General features: G+C 47.0%; 1 protein-coding gene across 6 annotated transcripts in view; it reads right to left on the bottom strand.

The window, feature by feature from the left end:
- Nucleotides 1–21,553, bottom strand: part of BCL11A (BCL11 transcription factor A) — a 98,800-nt gene that overhangs the window by 31,581 nt on the left and 45,666 nt on the right. The window lies entirely within an intron of this gene.

Below are 21,553 nucleotides of genomic sequence, written 5' to 3'. Positions count from 1 at the left end.
TCCACCGTGCCTTTAAGTTACCCAAAAACACAGGATTGTGTGAGCTAGGGAAGACTCCCTCATCATTTAGATTCTGCCTGTGAAGAAAAAATAAGAAAAAAAACTAGACCCAGAAAGTAATGTGAAGACTGGCAAAAACCAATCAACTCATTTAAAAGAAAAACCCTCCAGCTAACGTCACAAAGCTGCTGAGTATTAGGTTCCTAGGAAGCTGTCCCAGCAACCCAGATATAAGAAATGATGCTTGCTATTCTGAGGTGAGAAGTGAAGTTGCCTTTCACTCGGGACTGTCAAGCATTGCCTATAAATACCAGCACTGCCCCTTGTGAGCAACGGGCTGAGCTCAACCCAGAGAAGGCAAGTGTTTCCCTAAGGTCACACAGCACTTCCAGGTTCCCCAGACAAACTGCTTCACCCAGTAGATGGCTTTGTTTTTTCTTGGCAATATATATTGCTACATCTGATCCTCATTTTCAACAGAAGGGCTAAGGAATGCAACCACATTTTGGTGTTTCTCTCCCCTACTTTCGCCCCGCCTCCCCCAACACACAAGGAAGGTCTGTTTAGTATATTTAGGGATCTATGTCCATATCTACCCAAATTTCCTAACACTTGTTCTGTCAGTTGGTCAGAAGCAGAGGACCGTGGCGAGCTGTTCTCCATTCCGAAATGGACTTGACTGATAAACTACTGAAGGTCAAGACCTCCTGGGGAGGCTGGTACCAGAGCTTTCGGGGTCACTGCTCTGTGGGTGGACCATGGTTCAGCTCCAGAGGACGACTTGTGATTTGTTCTCTCCCCCACACATCAAATCAAGGCACTAAGCACAACTCCACTAGCCCACATTGCCCAGCCTCCAGTTTGGCAACCGTGCCTTCTTCTCCCGCAGCGAGAGAGAACGGGGTCGCCAAATGCTGAGAGCCCACTTATGCACATACATACAGTGAGGTACTAAAGTAAGTGAGAGTACTCACACTGCACACACACACAAACACACACACACATCTTAAGAAATCATTTCTAAAGGCCTCTCAATCTACACTATTAAAAGAAAATGGCTGCACGTAGCCCAGAAAATCCTTGAAATCATCTCTTTCTACAAACCATAAGCCCTGTGGTTTGTGGGCCTGAGGGAGGTCCTCAGGCTTTGAAATAAACAACACCCAGAAATAGGCAGCATGATGGATTAGCTGGCAGATGACTTTCAGACACATGGAAGTGCCAACTCAACTTCAGGACTGGGTCCGGGATTACTTTCAAGAAGACCTTTATAGCATTCAGAGGTTAGCCAAGCCATCATGGTGTGACAAGGAAGCAGCCCATAGTCTTAGGACGAATGTCTCCACTCAATACCCTGTGCACGTCACTCACGGGCAGCCTGGGAGCTGCCAATCCATCTCTCAAACCCGGCCCCTGCCCTGCCCAGTGTTCACTCCCCCTTTCACGTATTCGCCCTTTACCCTGCTAATAGAAGTGGAATCAGAACAAATTCGTATTCAATTTTAAAATTATTGTTCTATCAGAATCAAAAAGACTTGGGAAATTCAAAGATAAGGCAAACATCCCTCCGAAGAACCTAACTTAGCTATGCGGACATTTCACAGTTCTACGAACAGCGAGTCTCCCTGCCTTCAGTCCGCTATTTGCCACGGGCCTCTGCCACGAGGCAGGCAGGGGAAAGCCAGCGCTACACCTCTATGTGTGTGAAGTTCTAACCTTTTGCCCATGTAATGATCTACTTAATATAATATTTTGTCTTTAATCAGAGAAAGAGTAAGATAATTTGATATCCCATAAAACTCCCTAACCTATATTTTGCAAGTCAATTAGCTAGGCCTTTTGCGTTAATGTCAGCACATTCCGTGTTGCACCTCCAGTCAGGCTTTCGGGTGTCTGCGGCCCACAACGCTACCCACCACACTACACGCCGAGAGCCTGAGACGGGAACTCTGTGGTGGGGTGGGGGCGGTGGGGGCTGCTGTGCAGCGGGCAGGTACTTTTTTGTCATCTGTATGGAAACTGGGAAATCGTCTTCTCAAATGGAGATTATCTTCCCTTGGGATCCTTCTGGAGGGCTATAAATAATAGAACATACTAATCAACATTATATATTAAAAAATGAATACAGAAGCAAATTAAGGAAAAACTAAATCATACCCTTATAAAATCCAAAGCAAAAAAAGGGGGGGGGTATTGAAAAAGAAGTCTTAGCCAGTCCCCCAAGCTTAGCCCCAATTCTCTGGCAACTAAGCCACCCTCAATAAAGGTATTCAAAGCCTTATTCATGAGCAACTGAGTGCAAAAAAAGCAAGAGGCTTAATTGTAATGCAATCATTTCTCCATTAACCATTCTATGTACAGAAGCTAGAAAGGTGAAGACTAGAAATTTATGAATGTTTTATGCAAAAACAGATGAGAATTTGATCTAAATATATGAGAAGGAACATGGTCATGTGACACAAACCCAAAATACAAACATACTCAACTACAGCTGTTACCTGATAACGTCGGCATCTAGCCATCTTCTGACTTAGTTTCCCATCTCTAAAATGGGGGTCCCCTAACCAAAACTGAGGAAGCATTAAGAGAAACAACTGAATATTAAACTCTTAAAAAGAGCCTTCTTTTTGCTCTTTTCACTTGGTTTAAAAACACAATAATAACACTTATAGCACATTCTCATTAGGCAGAGACATTAACATCATCCTGGAAGAGTCTCTCTCATTGGCTGTTAAAAGAGAATGTTTCTTTCTTTCTTTCTTTCTAGGAACATGAAGAGCGGATCTGGCTAATTCATCAAAGCCTGTAAAAAGCACCTGAGTCACCATTTTAACTGAACAATTTCTCCAAGAATTCAACCTATGAGAAGGGGAAGAAGCCAGTGTCTGTAGCATGTTGGGAGACACCAGTGTGTTCTCTGATTCCTCTCCTCTCTCCTTGGCAATCCAGTTATGATTTGACAGCATTTAAAGATGACAGTACTTGAGGTAATAGGACAATGCCATAACAGGATTACAGAAAATGTGAAAGAAAGGACACACATAGGTACTGTCATTTAGGTAATGTCATCTACGATCAGTTTTTGTTTCATTTTTTGCTGACACAGAAGTCAGTATCACACAACTCGCTGTAAAGCCTGTTATGGCCGTAAATAGTTTGCTTCCCCAATAAGTGCTGAAAGGAAGCACTTATTATACTGCAGGGAGGTTCAGTGGAACTTTCTAGCTTTCGCTGACATGAAAATAATAACAAAAAAAATTTCAAACCAATAGCCAAAGATTCAAAAATAGCCCGAAGTCACCACCACCCAAAATGAATTTGTCTTCAAACAAAGGAGAAAAAAAATTGCTGTTGCTCATAAACAATAGGTGACCAAGAGGTTTCTGATGTTCTAGACCCCAAAAAGCTGTCACTTTAGAGAGCTTGGGGAAGTTAAGTGGAAACACCGCACTAAATTCACATTGGGGGAGCCAGTCAATACTAGTCTATCCACCAACAGGGTTCCTGAAGTCACTTACACCACTTTTCACTCCATTTCCTTGATGTCATTTTGCCCACAACACAACCAAATCCATGTAAGATGAGCCCTTGGACAGTCAGTTCTACTCTATTTTCTAATGAATTTCGGCCACTATGAGTTCTTCCTCAAAGCCACCAAGTCTCCTAGAAGCTGCTATTCCTTCGCAGTGAACACATGGCTGCCCTGCCGTTAAAATGACTTTCTCATTGTCCAGGACAAGGAGTCACGCTGTATGCCAAGTGACTGACCACTAACAAAAGCTTGCTTGACCAACACCCGTCTCAGAAGAAAATTCTGACCAGAGGAGGAAGTACCACAGAGCAGGCTGAAGAGATGTTCTGGCCACTGCAAATCCTAACAGGCTAGTTCTCCTCCAGAATACCCTGGCCTCTGCTTTCCTTGTTTGACCTGCTGTGCTCCACTGCCATCACCTGAGTCCCCAGACTTCCTTTCCTTTCCGAATGTCTACCTACTGCCCCTTTAATCATCTCTCCCCTTACCCCATCCAAAAAAGCTCATTAAATTCTAGCTTAATAACCCCCAAAGTAGGAGGGTGCAATAAAAGAGACTTCATGAGGATATAGATATTGGTGCCTGCCTTGTGTCATCACATGCCATCTGAATGAGAAATGCTATGGTGAAAAACTACCCACACCCTGAATGATTCCCTAACATGGATGGTTGGGAGGAGAGAGACAATCTGGAAACTGATGGGCTCTGACTTCCAAACTTCTTTCCTTCCATCTCCCCATCCATAATATGGACTAAAACAAAACTTGCCAAGACTTAAAAGTCCTTCTGCATTAATAACAGCCCCTTTTCTAGTCTCCTAAAATGTTTCCTTCCATCCTGCTTATGAAGGGAAACCACAGTTAACCAACTCCGTCATCCAGAACATAAATGTCAGCAGAGGAGAACTCAGCAAGAAGGATGTCACAGAGAGAACTCCAACAACCGGCCCACCTCACGTTAGGTCTCCTGGAATGCTGCCTTTGTCCTCAGCCCAGAACATTTCAACAGCCTCCCATGGTTGACAGGGTATGGTCCATTTCCTTAAGCCGCCATTCCAGAGCCCCAGGATCCAGCCTGAGATTTCTATTCCAGGCCTAGCACCCTCCTTGCACCAGTGAAAACACTGCTCGAGTAAAAATCCCTCAATTCTCATTTCCTTTCTGGCTTTCCTTCTTCCCCTCTAGCTTCCTGGACTCCTGCTCACACTTCAAGGCCCAGCTAAAGGCCTACCGGTCACCCTCACATGAAGAACCAATCTCTTCCTTCTCCAGCCTTGGGCAGCACTCATTTCCCGTACCGCCCTGGGTTCACAGCCAGTCCCTACACCACTGACTACCTCTCTATGTCTACTTAACTCCAAGTCTTCCCAATGTGCTGCTTAAGTGCAGAGGCTCTATCTTCTACTTGTTCAAATTGTTTTTCAAAGTACCTAGCATAGCATGTGATATATGACATACATATGTCCTAGGAATTCAACAAATAGTTGTTAAATGACTGATTTGCCTTCCTAAAAGGGAAGTTATTTTTCCAAATATAATTTCTGTTCATAGTGGCAATTTTAACCATCTCTGTACCCACAAACAGTTCCCTTCTGATATCTGCTTGAACTGCCAGATAAAAAAGGCAAGTGGCAGCAACACGTTATGCTACACAGAGATTAGCATTAATATCCACCCTCTTTAAACAGCCACCCCACACCCCAGAGAAGAGCATAAGTGAAGTACATGTGCCAACCAGAATGTGTGCTAAGTAGATCCAGTCCAGCTGTCAAAGTTAACAAAAAAATAACATCTTCTAAATGTGAAACCAAACTTTAAGATTGTACAACTCTCTAGCTGTACTTCAACCATGGTCATCTGCAAAGAAGTTAGGCTCAGCAGGAGTACATCCTGAATGCAAAAAGCTAAGTTCTAAAAATATATTTTTAATATTATTTTAAATCCACCATTACTAAAAAGGGGTCTTCGCTTTGATGCCAAAGAGCAGTAAACATGGACATTCTTGGTGCCACTTAGCTTTTGGTGTGGGAGAGAAGTCCTAGCCAAAGCTAAGGCAGTAGCTGATGTAACCATTATTGAAATGCTACCCACAGTTCTCCACACTGGCCTGGCTGTTTATATCAAAGTGCCCTGGGCATCCTCACTCCACCCCTTGAGTCAGGCCATATGGCCAGGTGGGACCCAACACTACACATGCAGAGAGGTTTTCCATAGTAAGACCCAAATCTATGCCACCTTAGCGTCAAGCTGGCTTCAGAAAAGGCATTCCATGCAAGTCTGCCAAATAAATAAGGAAAGTCCACACACCACATTTATGCTGACGACCTTGGAAGCTGCATGAGAGACAATTTGGAGAGGAAGGTGGATGCTAAACACAAAGAGAAACTCTCACTTTACAGGAATTCACCAGACAGTTATACAGTTGGGGTTTCCACCCACGGACAAGATACATCAATAAGACTCAGACACCCTCTGCCCTTCCTGTTTCGTAAAGCCCACTGGAGTCCTATAACACCCATCCCCTCGCCTTCCCTTCTCTTTCCCTCAGGCACTTACACGTGCATTTCTCACACAAGGACCTCAAGCTCTGCTCAGGGTGGGCAACACCATCTCAGTCTGCCTCTGCCCTCCCCCCATCATTACCAACTTCCATGAAATCTCAAATCCGAAAAGCACTCTGATTTCTCTGAGAAGTACTTTGGTGCCCTCCTCAGAGATGGCTGGAGTTTTGAGATGATGCAGACAGTTAAAGGCTAGAGGTAGACAGCCTTCCATGCTAGTCCAACTCAAGTGTTTGGGGTTTTTTTAAATCTTTATTGAGCCATAATTTATATACGATGAAAGTCACTCGTTTTAGGTGTACAGTTTGATGAATTCTGCTAATTGTGTAAATTGTATAACCTTCACCAAAATCTAGATAGAGAATATTTCCATCACTCTAAAATTCCCTTAATTCCTTTTGTGGTCAGTTCCCTCTCATCCTATGACCTCTTTACTCATTGATCTACTTCTTGTTGCTATAGTTTTGATTTTTCTAGAATTTCATAGAAATGGATTCATAGAGTATATCACATTTTGCCTTTAATTTCTGAGCAGAATGACTAGGAATTCAACCACGTTGAGTGTAATAGTGAGTGTATCATCTCATTCTTATATTGAGCATTCCATTCTATGGCTGTGCTACGATTTATCCATTCGCCTAACTGGTTGACATTTGGGTTGTTACCACTTTTTGACTATTATGAACAATGCTACAGTGAACATTTGTGTATATGTGTATGAATACATGTCTTCAATTCTCTTAAGTAAATATCTAGGGCAACTCGAAGTTTTCAGAACACAGAAAAGGTTTTGGGTTTGAGAGTCCGTGGAGGCCCCCTTTTGTCACCCTCCAGCCTGCCCACCCATGTTCCTAGCAGTTCACCCCCAAAGCCTTTATCCCAGCCATTTGTTTGGTTCAACTACAAAATTTCACCTTATTCCAAGCAGAAACCACTCCACTACTCTAACGAAGTGATGAGAAAACACTCCAAAACCTTTTTATAATGGGCATTCATTTGGACTGAGGCCCCTTCTGAGTCAGCGGTCACTATTAAGGGTGGTGTTGAGTGCCCTGAGAGACCCCACTAGGTCAGAGAGGGGAGCAGCTGACCTCCCCCATTGGCTGTACAGGTGAACCACAGCAGAGGGTCTTGGACATAACTCCCACCCTGCCAAAAGGCGTTGGAAAGAAAGAAAAACAATATTAAGGCCTCTCTCAGACAATACCCCACAGGGAAACAGTAGCTGCCCAGTGCTGTGGACAGCAGAGGATCAGGGGAGAAATGAAGATCCACCGTCCTCCCCTCTCCTGCCCTCATGGGCTGTGACAAGGCACACCTGGGGGACGAGGGGTGAATAGGAAGCAGAAGGATCCATGAAGGAGCAGGAGCTTCCTAAGAGCTGCCGTGGCCCCAGGCAGGGGCAGAAGCAGATGGAGGGAAGACATAGGGAGTGGAGGGGAAGGGGACAAAAGAAGGGACAGCCAACGTAACAAGAATAACTCAAGGGGAAGAAGCCCAAGAAAACAGAACAGAGACGTCACTAAAGTGAGAGAGGGAAGATGAAGTCCCATGTGTGAGGCCCCCCTACACGACTTAAGACACCTGAGCAGATCCTTCTCCCTGGGGCAACTGATCCTTTAGCTAAACAGACTGAGGCAGTGTGAGGCGGGGAGAGGACACCGCTGACGGCAGTTCGGGAGAGTGGGAAGCTGTGCGGCCGGGAGCCCTGGCCTCTCCGTGCATCGCCACCACCTGGCCAGGTGACCATGCCAGGTCTTGTCACCTCTCTGGACCTCAGTCACCCACTGTAAACAAGGAGGTTGGAACGTGTTATCTTTAACCTCTAATGTCTTATAAATCATGTGTCATTTTGTAGAGATGAGAGTATGAGGGGAGGGGAGTAGAACCACGGACAGGGAAGGAAGGGGTTCATTCCAACAACCAAATCATCAGTGGGCAAAGCCAGCTGTGGGGAGACACACACTGGTTCGAGGACAAATAACTCTTGGCTCACCCCTAAAGTTTCACCACCAAACTTCATTTCTAAAGCTGGAATAAAAAATGGGCTCAGCTGTAAAATGGGAATAATAATAATATGTGCTTCATAGGTCACTATGAAAATGAGTTAATATTTGTTCAAATTCTTGGAACAGAGTAAGCACTCTGTTGGTGAAATAAAACACATACTCCTGTTATTTATTGTTATACCTCAGCAAAAATGAGGTCAGCAGCCCCCTTCCCAAGAGAAACAGAGAGGGGAAGAGGGAGAGAACAGGGAAAGAATGTGAGGCTGGGGGCAGGAGAGTCAATTGGGAATGCAGACCGTGGCACCTGATAGGGGCCTATAGATGAATGATGGACAGACAGACAGATGAAAAGCGAGTGAATAGTGATGAGGTCAGGAGAGTGCAGACAGGGGAGCCTTCACCTCCTTTACAGTTTTGGGAGGGATGATCTATTCCACCAGGTAATGCATACAAGCCATTTTATTCCCATTGAGAAATAAACTCTAATTCTCCACCAACAAGACAGTTTACGGAAAGAGGCCACCTGAGCCAATAGCCACAGACCCAGAGAGCTACCACCCCCCATCCACCCCACCCTCACACTCACCCCAATCAGAGGCCAAACCCTTCCTTGGGGCTATTGATAAAAGCAACTGTTGGCTTGCACCAGACCACCTTCCAAAGTTGTGTTGACCTTGGTGGGTTATGTCTAAGGAGTGGACGCCATATCTCTTTTCTGGCCAGTGTTGGGGCCCTGCCCTGGACTCAGCTACCTGTTCTTGTGTGCTGGGGACGCACCAGCTGAGCAGCTCTCTTCAGCCAGTTACTCTAGATGACTCCAAGTCCTGCCCAGCTTCCTTCCTTCTCACAGGGACAGCCTGTGGGACCCATCAGAGCCTCAGGGCAGAAGACCTACAGCTGACCCCTGATCGGCCAGGAGGGGCGGTCAGCCTGGCTTCCAGGTTGGGGTGTTCACTCTAAGTGTCTGCTTTGGTCATTATGGTTTGAGAGTTTGGGGCTCCTAAACTGAAAGTCAAAATGTTCAAAAGGGACCCTCGATCTGCACACATATATGAAAGACTGGCAAACTCCAATTCCCTTCCTGCTCAGAGACAGGCATTCATACTGCTCCTCAACCCAAACTCCCTGCCACTGTGGGAGCCTGGGACTGAGACAGCACACTAGGGCGCACTGCAATGCCAGGCTCTGAATGTGCTGCTGTGCCCCTGGGAGCCTCTAAATGACCACAATATTTTCATCCTTCTTAGAATATTTTTAAAAACACCTAAGAAACATTCTCCAGATCTGGGAAAGATTGCCAGCAAAGGGGGGAGCAAACTGAAGGGAAGGAGTCAGGGCTACCTTCACATGTGAAAACTCAACCAATGAGGGAAGCTGTTAGGACAACATGAGGGGAGGCGAGCAAACACTATGCATCTCCAGAGGAAACGGACTAGGGCACAGGGACTTGCCCGTGAAATCTCTGAGTATTAGAACCAGGGAGGGTCCCTGAAAGCTAGAAAAACAAATTACGAGCTTCACAATGGAACTTAAATAAACCCATCTACAGAATGCCTTGCTCAGTGACATGGCGCAGGCTGCCACGGATGGGGGAGAGGGCACGAGCTGACCATCCCACAGGCGTCACTACAGGGGCAAGTGCCTGGCCTGTGAGACACGTGTCCAGGCCATAATCAGGAGCTTTTGGAAACTGCTTCCAAGGCACAGACTGGTGCTGACCACCTGATGATGGTTCTGCCGGTGTCTTCTGGTCAGCTCTGAACATCTGGCAAAATTGAGCTCAGAGCAGCAGCCAGCCGGAGAACAGCAAGAGGAGGATGACACCCATCTTCCACTTTGCCACTGGTTCAAGACACGCATTTGAGCCAGTTACCCCTTCTGGAAGGGTCTGATGAGTACCTCTCTCCCCCTCCTGTACACATCTCTCTCCTTGCCAGCTTCTCTCCCCCAGCATCCATCAGGGGCCTGAGCCACTTCTGGGGTGCCAACTCTGATTATACAGAATTAAATTACAGGACAGCCAATCCTCTGCATTCCACCATGAGCTCTCTCCATGCTGCCAAGCAGAGTTTCAGGCCAACCCCTTCCTCAAGCCTCCCTCAGTGTTCACACTAGCAGTATTCCTGAAAAGCAGTATGTAAACTGAATCTTGTAAAACATGGCCCATTTTCCCAACCACCACAGGAGATGAGGGAACACAACTTAGCACTTCATTTCTGTCTTTCACAGTGAGTTACTGCACAGGAAGCCTTGCTTCCAGAGGGACTGTAAGTTCTCTGAGGGAAGGAAGCATGAGCCCTTCTCTCCCAGCTTTGAGCACAGAGTGCTTAGCGGACACTGTTGGCCAGCAGAGTCTAATTTTCTTCCACTAGCATCCTCAAAGCTAGAGCTCTGAGTTTATTTCCTTGCAGCCTTCCCTCTTTCTACCAAAGTCCCTCAGTGAAGTAGATAATGACCTGTGAACACTTCCTGAGCTAGAGAAACATTCCATCAGAAAGGGGTACAACTGTAGATCCTTCTGTAATATGAAAAAAAAATCATTTTTTTAAAATGAAGCATCACCTTTTTATCGCTCTGTTTGATAAATTCAGATTGTTCAGAGTATGGAGAAGTAGGAGTGAAAGATATATAAGCTGTCTTCAAGTCAAACCCTAGAAACTAGCTCGCAATTTAGTAGCCAGGGAAGTGTCAAAGAGCCTGGAAGTCTAGACTCAAAGCAGCTCCTGCATTGAATCAGAACATTCCAGGTAGACAAATTGATGGCCTCTAAAATGCAACTCACAGGGCAAGTTAACAAACTTCACTTCCTTTGAAGGCCTTGCACTTGACCTGTCTCTGTGCTGCCACCTTAGGACTCCGTGGCATCTTTTGTCCCATTTCTCACTTTGCCAATAACAGGACAAGGATCCATCCGAGAAATGCTCAGAAGGGTCCTGTACACAGTCCTAAATGAAACCCCCTCATCAGCCGAGGGCCTCCCCATCACCCACAAAGGGCTGGGTGCTGCAGACTGCTGTGCACAGAGCCTGGCAGGCCCCAGGAGGTGGGTGGGCTGGGGACCCACCAGGCAGCCCCTGGAGAACCAGGTCTGGCCCTTTAGGGAAGGACATTGCTCTGAGCAAGGCCGGGGTGAGTCAAAATGTTCCTGGAGGGGGAAGGAATGGGTCAGACTCTAAGCAAGAAGGGCCTCTGGGTAGATGGGTGTGTGGTTCTTCGAAGGGACACCACAGCCCTGGGCGCAGAGGTGGTAAGTGAAGATAATGCCCACAGTGATAACCAGCAGGGCCCAGGCAGAAGAGGTCCTGGACACTGCAGGCTGGGCACAGGGACATGCGGCCGTGTGTGCCGAGGAGAACTCCTCCCTACCAGTGACCCCTATCAGTGCCCGCCAAGCACACAAGACGCACACCCAGGCTGGGCCAGACGCAAGGGTCCCTACAAGGTTACAGGCATGCACTGAGGGGGCAGGGAGGTGACAGCCTCTGAGCATTGCATCATCCTGGTACCAGGAAGGCACCACGAAGCGCTGGGCTGCCCCATCCCACTTCCCTTCTTAGAAGTGGCCTGAGACATTCATTCATAGCCACCTTTGCATTTGTTTTTCAAATTTTAGTAACAAATAGGTTTAGTGTGCTGCAGAGAAGTGACAGGGGTGATCTGATCTATACCCATCTACTGACAAACACGTATGATTAGGAAGAAGTGGGAAGCTGACTGATGAGGGAGAAGGAGGCAAGAAGCTGGTGGGGCTGTTGAGGTTGTCTGCAGGTTCAAGGTCATCCCAGACTCACCCATTTTTTGGCAGGCTGCTGATTCTCCAAGGAGCCTGGAGACTTTGTTGCTAAGGGAAGCCTCTTAGATTTATGTACTATCCATAATGTATCACATATATATATATGTGTGTGTGTGAGATATATATATTTGAATCACCCATAAGCCTCAATCAAACTGAGATGATTGTCCAACTCATGCAGAAACTACATTTCTCTATAGAACAGGAAGCAGGTAGGGTGAGGGCTGTGAGGCAGGGACAGTATCCCTTCCCCATTTTCCTCTGACAGTGGCCACACATAGACGTCAAAAGGGGAGAACAGTACAGTGACAACCCATTGATCTTTGCCTTTTCTGGGAGATGGCCATATGGTGTATCCCCTGGGAAGCAGGTTCCATCATCTCCCATCTTTGGGCCCAACCCCAGTGAGCTGGAGAACAATGTCTGGCCACAGAGCCTGGAGAGCTCCGGCCAGCCTGATGTGCTGTGCGAGGTCAGCGACAGAGCCCTTGTGTCCTGCCACATACCTCCAGCCCACAGTGCTGAGGCTCAGGTCCAAACGCCACCGTGCCTTGTGCCTGCCGGAGCAGTACTCCCGGAAGAAGATGCACATTCTGCCGTACCTCTGAGTGAATCAGTCAAGCAAAACATTGCTTCCCAGTGGGCAAGAAAGGTAATCAGCCCCATTTTACAGATAAGGAGGCTGAGGATCAGTGGAGTTGGTCACCATGTTTCAGGCCAGTCAGCCAGCAAGTAAAGGGACTCAGATATACCTGGCTTTAGAGCCATGCTCCTTCCCAAGACAATGTTTGCCAGTCACCCTGCACCTCCCCACCAACCTCAGGTACAGCTGTCTGTGAGCCGCTGGGACCTGGGACCCCTAGCACCCAAGTTCAGACTGTAGGGAAGAAAAATACCCCCTCCTTGAGCAGGGTGGCTGCTGGGAAACAGCCCTGGGGGCAACACTGACCCCAGTGTGTGGTAGGGAAGGGGAACACATGCCAAAGCAGCTTGGTACTCTGCCATCTCAGTTCTTTCTCTCTTCCTCCGATCCATAACCTTCAAGACTTACAGCCCCTGTGTTCGTCACCCCACACACAGCTCCAGCACCTGGCTGGCCTCCAGCAGGACCAAGACTGAGCGAGCAGGCGCCAACCCAACCCCACCCAGGGCAGGCCAGCTGGGCCAGCCCTCCAGCTAGGGCACCCACGCTGCTGCCTGCGGCTGGCTCTTGAGCTGGCTTTTGTCTCTCATCTGGCCCGCTGCAGCTCCACGTCTCCTTCTCCCGTCAGTCCTCTGCCCAGGCCTGCCTGAGGCTGCTTGCCAAGGCGATTGCATGTCAGGGCTATGCCCAGGGCACTGAGGGTTGGGACTCCCACAGTTCTGCTTCTCTGCTTGCGGTGGAACACTCAGAGGCCTGGGAAGGTCTGGGGTTAGCAACTGGGGCGGCAGAGGGGCTGTGTGTTAAGAGAGGTGAGCTTCAGAGAGAAACTCTGCAGAGCCAGCCCAGGCAGGAAGGACAAAGGGGACAGGTGAGGTTCCCTGGGACTAGCTCCATCAGGTCGGGCACCTCTGACTTCTCGCCCTGAACCACACCCCTGCGAGCTGAGAGACATGCCTTCAGCACAGGGTGGGGAGCGGCCAAGGCCTGGCCAGAATAATAATCCTCAGCAGGAATCCACATCGAGTGGGTGGCCTACCAAGAGCCAGGCAGACAGTCTCTGCAGCAGGGAAGGAAGGCGAGGCCTTGGGAATGGTGGGGGGAGAGTGGAAAGGACTAGGTGCACTAAAGGACCCCACTCCTCCCAACCCCTGGGGACAGAGTTGAGAGCCAGGCTGGTGGCTGCTACCTCTGGATACAGCACCTGCCAGCCGCTGCGGGGTAAGGCTGATGGACCTGGAACATCAGACCCAGAGCTCAAGCTCTGGCGGGTTGGCAGGTGAAGCACTCAGAATCCCAGAATTACACAGATGATGAATCTTCATCTACCCCACTTGCTGGCTGTGCCACCTGGAGCAGTCTCTCTCTACTGATGAGGCTCAGTTTCTTCATCAGTAAAATGCGTGCAGTATTGCCAGCCTCCTGGGGTTGTTGCAGGAACTGATTAAAATCGTGGAGGTACTTTCCCATAAGTATCTTTGCCACATAAGAAATTGGCTGTAAGGCAATTTTGCCGTAAAAGATAAAAATCATGAAAAATAAAGGAGGGACATCATTAAAGAGGACATAATGAAACATGAAAAATAGTAACAAAATTAAAAAGACTTTATTGTGAAATACAAAATATTTGAATACATTAAAAATGTATAGTGTATATTTTATTTGGGGGACTGTACCTACGCACTTGTCTTTAAAGTCTTCCATTCATCGTATTATATACATTTTTGCTTGTTGATTCATCTCTTCATTCAGTGTCACACTTTTTCTTCTCTCTCTAAAATTTCTTCCTTCATTAAGAGAGGAATCAGTTTCCAAATACTAAGATGCATATTTGTCACTGGAAAGCCTTCCACGGGGTTGTCTGTTCTTAGGATGTTGTCACATGCCCTCTGAGAGACATTCCAAAGCTCTATGGGAAATGTGGGTTCAGAACTCTGTGCCGCCCTACAGACCACTATGAGGGCTAAGACAATATAAAAATGGGATGACTTCACGAATGAAGAAATGAAACCAACTGTCAACCAGTTATTTTCTTTTTTACGACAAAACTGCCTTATGACCAATTAGATATAGTCACACGGTATGGTGAAAACGCTTGTGGCAAAGATGTCTACAGTGAAGATGTTTACAGAAACTACCCAGCACTGATTAAAATAGTGCCTGAGAAGCACTCAGCCCTAAGTAGAAGCTCAGGAGCTGCTGGAACTTGGTAACCTAGCCGTGTGGGCTCACAAGCACTTCCAGAGCACCACGAATTCATCTGAAACATCGGGGAGACCTCCACTGCTTGGCCCAATCTCAGTTGACTAAATATGCAACAGAAGTTTCCAACTATGACATAAGCCCCTCCTGAACAAGATCATTGCAGCACAGCTCCCAAAACAAGATCTGTTCCTGGAAAGGTGTCAGTAGATATCAAGTTTTGCACTCATTATTTGCATCATCCTTCTGGAAATGCTACCTTCATTCCACTTGATATTCAAGGGCAGCCAATTTCATTCATTCATTCCAAATGTGTGCTGTTAATGGCAGGGAGAACAAAATGAAATTAGTCTCTTTCCTTGCCCTCAAGGAGCTCACAGTCTAGTGGCTCTAATTCTTAATGATCTGTAAATAGATGTGGTAAGTGTCCCAGGAAGCCATGGATCCTCTAGGGAAATGGGTACTTTTGTAATATGATTAGTCATTTCTAAATGGCTTAAAAGTTCTCTTTCAGGTGCTCTCCTGGGTGGCAAGAGATAAAGGCCTTTCAGAATACTACACTGCTTCCTTAAATACAGTGAGCAATGTGTTCATCATGAAATTATAACTCAATAATTAATTTTCATCACACCAAAGTTTAAGCAGGGGGAGCAGGAAGACACAATCGTGAGAAATCATACCAGTCTCCCTGCATTCCAGAGCGGCCTCCTCTAGTTATTTTACTATTTGAATGATGAAATGAGGTAATGTTATGTTTCTTTCTACACAACTGACACTGCATTACGTGAAATCTCAGACTAACAGGGTTGCAGGGAGGAAAGGCCAGGTTGAAAATAATCCTCACCCCAGAGAAGCTGTACCACAAGAAGTCCTGGAAAGCTGACAGCTTTGCATGTTGTAACAATGCAGCTTGAGACTATCAGAATCATATAAATATTTGCACAGATACTTATCAAAGCAACAATCAGATATCAGGTCCCTCAAAGTGAGCTGATATGCTTACAGTTTATTGTCTTGATTTATAAAAGTCAGCGAAACAAAGTGACGTGCAGCAGATTTGCTGAGCTCCAAAGTCAGGGAGTAGGTAAATAGTGCAAATGTGTTGGCTTCCCTCCCTGGCCCTTTTCTATGTTCTGTGAGCAAACGGAAAAACAAACCATTGGAAAAAGTCTCAGCCTAATAAAATTATACAGACAGAATAACTTCTTTGCGGAATTCAGGAAAGTAGCACGGTGGGTTCTTGCTAACACATATTTGCACTCTGCCATCACACGCTTTGTACGTTCAACTCCGGATCCCAGTATAGCTCCAGAATTGTCCCCAGGCAGCTTCCTCCCCTTATCTTCCTCCTACATCAAAAAGTATTATGCACATTCAATCCCATGCTTTCATATATTAAAATATGTGTTTAAGAAACACCAATCAAAAAAACAAATTTACCTCTGATGACAGTAAGATAATAGAACATAAAAGCACACAATTAGTAATCAAAAGACACAAATTCTAGTCCTGTCACTAAGAAGCTAAGTGACCAGGATGAGGCACTTAATCTCTAAGAGAGTTAAGTTTCTCTTGGGTAAAATGAGCTGAGCGGAGTGAGGAGCAAGATGGAGAGGAAACACTGGTCCATCCAGGCTTCCCAGAAAAAACAGTGAGCTTGTTACTCTCTTCCAACACCCACCTGTCTTTAGGGCCCAGGGCTCATCTAGGGTGGACAGCTACTTGCCTTAAAGTAAAAGCAATGTGTCTGTCATCTTAATATGCATGGAATGTGTTTAAATAAGGATCAAAGCCAGTCATGAAGGTATCTGTGGGAAGGGAACAGACATAGATCCGCTCACTGCAGCTGCCTTCGGGTGGAAGCTGGGGAGGAGGCCCCCTTCTCCAAACTGGGTCTCCCCCAGTCCCAGGAGGGAGGGGCAACATACCCACCATGTCGGCCCCATTCTGAAACCTCAGCAGTCTCCACACAGGTGGAAGGACAAACTGAAGTCCAGCCAGGAGACCCGAGAGACAAACAGAAGGCAGGTGCAAAGGACCCTCACTTCTCCAGGGATTCTGACTTATTAATACCCACACTCAGGCCACCCACCCCAGCCTGAGTGGGCATTTCAGGGCCCAGACTTCTCCCTGGAAAACAGCTGGCTCTTGCTTCCTTGAGCACCATAACAATTCCCTCTGTACCTTCTCCTCTATCTCTTCCCAGGACAAGGCATAATCGTCCCACCTAGAGGTCAGACTTCCCCTCCCAGGTCCTGGCCCAAGGCAGGGGAGGAGTTTGCAGAGCTCAGGTCTGAGTGTGCCCACGCACCCACACCAGTGGCTGTTTCAGGGTTTACAACTGGTTTCCACACCCAGCCTAGGTCTGAAAGGCCTTCATCAAATAACCAGATGGCTCTGCCAGGAAAACGTGACATTTTGTGAAGACTAATTTAACCTGTTCATAAGATCCGGGAGACAAGATGCAAACCCAGCACCCATTGAGAGGAACAGTATTCTGGATATTTTGTCAAGAGTTTAATTCTTTTTGTAAGGTTTTAAAAAGTAAATAACTTGTGTTCATCTAAACTTTCTGAAAATTGATTACCGACTGTTTATTGATTCAAAAAATAAAAAAGAGGTGGGAAGAAGAAAAGAAGGGAGGGGGAGAGAGAATGAAAGAACCTGAGTGTCAAAGTCCAAGCAAACCAAAAAAGGAAGGAAGGAAGGAAGGAAAGGAAAGACCCTGAAGTGTTAAGGCCAAACCAGGTCAAATGCCCTCATTTCCCACCACCTACGGGAAGCATTCACGGCTTTAGACGGCACATTCTGAGCACTCAAAAAAGCATCGTTCAGCCTACACCACCCCTGTGCCACAGGGCCCTGGTCTCTCCTCCTCCACTCACACTTGCCTGGCAGGACTCCCCACACAGAACAGATGCCCACTGAGCCTCCGCACAAGGGAAGAGAGCCGGGGGCTCACCCGCACGGGGCTTCCCCAGCAGTTACGCACAGCCGCCTGCCCGCACACGTGGAGGGATGACGATGGAGATGCAGTCTTCCAGAAGTGCGTCTGGTCCGTGTTTCTCTTTCTAAATTGCCTAAGGGTTTCTTTTCACCCAGCCCAGCCACCCCCACTGCAAAGGTAGAGGCCACCAATCTGAGTGCCAGAATATTACACACGCTTGACTCTTCTACCCTGCCAGCTGACTCTCCCAAAGAGGAAGGTATAATAAAACAAACAAGTCAACCTCTGACTACCTGTGGTTTTTATATTTCCACTAATGTTCTCCTTGAAATGGGAGCTCAGCACCCTGGAACCCAGGCAAAGTCAATCAAAGGCAAAATGCAAACGGAAGGCCAAGTGTGCTGAAGCAGGCAGCCCCCGTCTGCCTCCCGCAAGCCCTCCTCTGCAGAGCCTTCTCTCAGCGTCACAGGGAATCAGGAATAAGCCTGAGAGGTGCAGACCGCTGCCCATCAGGAACTCTACTTGAGGTGGAAGCTCCACCAAATTAACATCTCCCCCAGCTCTTAGGGACGATGGCCACATTCTTGAAATGGTATAGAGAGGCTGAAAGTCAGGCACGTTTCTGTCCCTGCCAACCCTCCAAGATCAAACTAATTGTTGTCACCCACTTCCCTACTCCAAACTGCTCGAACAGATCGTCCACCAAACACCAGCCTTCTTCGTACAAGCCCCATCTGCCTGGCGGGCAAGCTGTGGACTAGCTGGAGGGCCAGGAGTGAGGAGACCTGGATCCCAATCTTAGGTTGATCCAGCGGCTGTGTGAGACCAGACATGCCCTCTAACCTCTCTGGGCTTCAGATACCACCTCTCCTGCCTCTTCACAAGGTTACTGATAAGGTAAGGCTCAAATCTGACAATGCTCATCACAGGGCTTACTCAAGAACCCTAACAACACACTGAGTTCATTTCTATCCTCATTATTAACAGCACAATGGATGTTTGTAAGAGATGGGTCCAATTTCTCATAAGCCCAAAAGGCTAGACAGTTGGCAAGAAGGGAAGGAACAGATACTCAGAAACTGCTTCAAGCTTCAAGGTTGTCCTTTGGAGCCCCATTCTTCCAGATTCTTCCGAATGCCTGCTACAGTAATAACAGCCCCAAAAGAACACACCACTTTGTCAGGACTTGTAGGCAAAATGTGTTGGAGCAGCTGTCAGCTTGGGGAAAATCACTCATCAGGTAGTCAGCCCAGTGGGGCCGTGTTCAGCTGGACAAACAGGCACCTGCAGCCGGGAAGGAGGGCTTTCCTGTCCTTCCCTGGGGCCCAAACCAACCCTCCTTACCTTCTTGTCCCAACCAGCAGGGCTCCTTCCCCTCCAAGGCACACCTCTCCACCCTTCCTTCCAGCTCCCTCAGCATTTTTCACTGGACAGAGTCCTTCAAGGCCACCAAGGAAAGAGTGTTGTGAAATGTCAGCCCCTCCCAAAGGCAGGGGACACAGGGGGGCCATGTGGTGATGAGGAAAGGAAATCCGCCACCTGGGTCTTTAATGTCAGACAAAGTCATTCCCCTTAAAGGGGAAGGGCCAACTACAGATGTTGCCAGGAACAACTCTACTTGAGGGAGGGGGACAGCATCCCTCAAAACAACAGCAGGCAGAAAAATCAGCATCCAGCAAACACCGAGGAGCAAAGCAGACCCACCTGCTTTAACTGCCAGACGCAGTGGGGGAGGCACGGTGGCATTTGGTAACCCACATAGGGTGCTGCAGGGTATGGGACACCGCGCTAGGCTTTGCAGCCTGGGTGAAACCAGATGGTGTCAGAAGACAATGAATTACTCATAGGCAAAGAATCTGTTGTTAGCACACCTAAAAATCCCTTTTTGCTAGCCATCATCTGACACCTACCCCACTAAATCACAGAGAGGTGGAAAAGAACACCTGGGCCCCAAATAGCTTGTCAGATAAGCCAAACGCCGGCGCTCACTCCCATTTTGTCTGAGGGCCCGGAGGAAAGGCAGCTGACCAAGGGTGGGGGCTCTGGCCCCCTTGTTTAACTCCCTCTGCATCAGAGGAAGTCACCTTCCCAGGCAAGAGCTCTGGGCTGATATGACTCCTCTGAGGCCCCAGGTCTCTGCCGGCAGCTTCCACCCTGGCCCACAGAATCCCCTGGAACCCTGAGACATCCTTCCTCAGATTCAAGCCTGAACTGGCTTGGAGTGCCACAGAGGTAAACCCGAGTGTGCCAGGCCTCATCCCTCCAAGGTGACAAAGACCTCACTAGACAGTGAGCCCACCCAAGCTGGCATGCTCTCCCCGAGAAAGCCCTGGCTATACAAAACGTACGCAAGTGCCTCTGTATGTCTGCTCAGAGGACTAATGAGAAAGGCAACCCACTTAGGAAATGGTCGTGCCCAGCAGTGTCCTGAATGGCAAAGGAAGCATTTACCACTGATTTGAGAGAATCCCTCATGTTTCCTCCTAAGCGCCTGAGGTATATCCATTTTTCTGTCAGCAACATCAAATAATGTCGATAACGCTGAGATTTATACATGTGTATTTATAATTTTTCATTATAGCCTTTTCAAAACTACCTTTTCACCTAAACATTCAATTAATGTAATCAAATTGATACCTGATAGCATCATCTAATTTAACTTGGGATGCAAACTACCGAAAAGCATGTGCCTTTTAACACCCTGACTGGTAAGGCATGTGATGGACAAAGCTATAAACATGTTGGCATAACTGAGCTGTTTAAAAATAAATTAGCAAACTATAAAAATAAACAGTTATGTACATATGTACTCAATTATGAACTAACTCTAATTTTTGTTCTGAAATTCTGTCTTTGACCTTAGTCATAAACAAGCACTATTAAAAAAACATAGTATCTCAACAGACAGTAGGCCAAGGATTAAATGCTCTTCCAGTTCAGCACAATGCAAAACAAGTCACCAAAAGTAAGGTAGGAAGGAAGGGAGGGGTGGAGGGAGGGAGAGAAAAAGGGAAGGAAGGGGGGGGAAGAGGGAGAGAGAGAGGGAGGGAGGGAGGGAAAAGAAAAGAAAGGAAACAAAAGGAAAAGCTTGCCCTTCTTGATTTCAGCTGGAAAAATGTGTACAAAATGTACAAGGACTCCTGTGCTCTGGTTGATATGAAGCTGCTTCTGTTTGATCCAGAAAAGTTAAAACCTGGTGAAGTGCTTTTGCATTTTCAGATGTTTTGGAGTCTCTCAAGAGAAGAAGGCAGACAAGGGGAAGCACTATTTCCAAATGCAGCTGTTTCAACAGCTCCCTGTCTTTCTAACAGTCTCTATGACACAGGGCCACCTCCCTACCTGAGCTAAGCTCACTGTCTGCTACTGCCTCTAAGTCCTGAGCTTTGCTAAGACATATGGCAGAAACGTGGAAATTGTCTTCCAAATAGCACAAGACAGCAAAGGGGGGAGGAGAGGGAAGGAAGGAGCAAATGAAGCCGGTGAAACCGCGCACAGGACATGTTTTCATACTAACCCATTGCTCTGGTAACAAAGGACAGCATACTATGGGATAATTGCTATGGATTATTATTACAGTTTCTACAGCCAAGGAACAAAAAAAAAAAAAGAAAAGAAAAGAAAAATTTCACAGAAGACATATTATGCACACAGATTTCTAAAGCTTTAAAATCATATGGTCTCTGGTCTCTGGGTCTTATGGGGTTGCAGGTAATGCCCTGAGCAGGACAGATGCAAACACAAAAAATTAATCATAATAAACCTAAAATTCTCTCCTGTCATAGTGCTTACTGCCCTTTATTTCACAAACAAAAGTAATTGAGCAACAGCTAAGTAGTTATTCATCTCAAAGAGCCAACCTAACATGCCGAC

The sequence above is a fragment of the Manis pentadactyla genome, chromosome 2 (assembly GCF_030020395.1).
Source record: "Manis pentadactyla isolate mManPen7 chromosome 2, mManPen7.hap1, whole genome shotgun sequence".
Classification (NCBI taxonomy): Eukaryota; Metazoa; Chordata; class Mammalia; order Pholidota; family Manidae; genus Manis; species Manis pentadactyla.
Note: the sequence above shows the minus strand (reverse complement) of the source record. Positions and strands in the feature narration are given on the sequence as shown.